The following is a 2,500-nucleotide window of genomic DNA, read 5'->3' on the forward strand; positions in this document are numbered from 1 at the left end:
CACACACACCACACACCCACATCACACACACAGAGGACAGCATCTAATAATCTGTCTATACTGACTGTTACAAATCCGCGAGTAGTTAAGAGTCCCAAGACAAAACACCGCAATCCCATTGCCCTTAAAGAGAGGCTCCTTTCCCAGAGCGGTCGCTGCGCCGCGTGGCCCTCACGCGTGCCAGCCAATCCTCATCCAATACCTTCACAATCTTCCCCTGGTCTATATTGCATAAAGCGACTTAGTCAATATAGATTTTTTGATGGCGATGGGCGCCTTGGACGTTCCTGGGGTGATGGAGTGTGGCTTGAGTAAAGGGAAGCTTTTGTGACTTGCTTGGGACCGAGGGGAGGTGTGTGGGGGGGGGGGGATGCCAGGGGGTGCATTTATGGAGTTTGGGATGGGGGTGGGGGTAGGGGGTAGGGGATGATACTTGGTCTGCTGAGTTCTTGCATGTTGCCTGCTTCATTGCACGTCTTGTTTTGTCTTCTCGTCTTCGTGTTTTCCTTATTTCTCTCTCCCTTTAGCCTTTTATATTTCTTTCTTTTTTGGTATCTCTTTTTTTTTATTGATTTGCGAATTCCCTTTTCCGCTTTTCTGTTTTACGAACTTTTCTCGTATCTCTCTCTATATGCTTTCTCTCTCTCTTTCTCATACACACACACACACACACACACACACACACCACCACCCATTCCCCCTTTCTCTCCGTCCCTTTTCCTCTCATGCTTCCCTCCTCCTCCGTGCGTCCCTCCCTCTATTCTTCCCTTCTTCCTCCCCCTTACAAAGAAAAAGCTTCGTCGATAAGGCTTTGTATGCCTTCCTCTTTCATTCAGGTGTATGCCTGCCTAGGCCGCGGTTCAAACAGCGCCGTAATCAGCATTATTAGCCAAAATTAGCACAAGGTCTTATATTACCCCGTGAAATTTGGCGAACGTTATTAGGTTCGTTGTACTGTGGAGAAGTTATGTTTGTACTTGGCGAACTCGACTTGGCCGTAAATAATTGTATGAGCGAGAATTTTGGGGGAGATGGGGGGGGGGAGCGATGGGGGAGCGTAAGGGAGTAGTGGTGGTAATCGTATCTCATTAAAATGGATTATTGTGTTGGATACAATAGAGATAGAAGGGGAGGGGGAGGGGGAGGGGTCTCATCCGTTTTTCAGGGATAAACATTGGGGAGAGAGAAGAGAAATGAGGAGAGAGAGACAGGCAGACAGAGAGTGAGAGAGAGAGAGAGTGTGAGAGAGAGTGTGAGAGGAGAGAGAGAGACGAGAGTGGTTGTAGAGAGAGAATTGCATTCGTGGCAGTTTGATGTGAGTGAGTGTGTTGTGTGGTGTGTGTGTGTTTGAGAGTTATTGTGTATGGAATTGAGAGTCATGATACAGTTTCATTCATAAGAGGTTGTGTGAGTGTTTGTTTGCTGAGTGAGTGTGTGTGAGAGTTTGAGACTTTTACATAGATGTGTGTTATGTATAGATTATATTTATTGTTTTTTGTTTTTTATATATATTGTGTTGTTGATAGTTATTTTGTGATTGATAAGTTTGATGTGGGTTAGATTGTATTTGTTAGTTTGTGTCTGGAGAGAGTCATTAGATACATATAGTTACAGTTGTGAGTGTGGCGTGAGTGTGTCGTTGTGTGTGATGTGTTGTGTGTAGAGAGAGTAGAGAGAGTGGTTTTGGACTATCATTCACACACTATCATACTATAAAATCTACACACTCACACACTCACAACACACACACAGTTTTAGAGTATTTTGAGATTGTGGGTCGTGTATTTTATATATATATATATATAATTATATATTCAAGTATATATATATATATATATATATAATATATTTATATTACTACATATATATATATATATATATATATATATATATATTATATATATATTACATATCATATATATATAAGTTATATATATATATATATATATTTATATAATATGCGATGTATCTATATTTATATTTATATATTATATAGATAGATATAATTTATTATGAAACGTATATATTCATATATATTTACATTTAACTTGTATATATATATATATATATATATATATATATATCATATATATTAACTACTAGTCATATATATTATATTTATTATCCTTCGCACATATGTAAATCGTCATGCAATAGGCAGCCCCCGATGAAATGGATTTGTATCCTTTTCATGCACAAACAAAACTGTTCCTCGGTTAAATTCATGCTATCATTTGCACATTCATTATTTTTTGTCTTTTTTACCGGATGAGGACAAAGTCATGGGGCTGAGTTTTTACTGCTTTTAGGTTTTAACTTCCACCTTCATTAAAACAACCACTGTTGTTGATTATCAATGGCTGGACAGATAAACAGTCTGTTACAAAGTAGATTGAAATTTTTTGTATGAATTTTAGTAAAACACTGTTTTTTCTTTAAGTTTTTTTTTTATTTTGATTGATAAATTGGCATACATGATTAGAAGAAACTATTTTAGCGC

Source organism: Penaeus japonicus, unplaced genomic scaffold (assembly GCF_977035675.1).
Source record: "Penaeus japonicus unplaced genomic scaffold, GWHDUDI00000001_assembly GWHDUDI00000010, whole genome shotgun sequence".
NCBI lineage: Eukaryota > Metazoa > Arthropoda > Malacostraca > Decapoda > Penaeidae > Penaeus > Penaeus japonicus.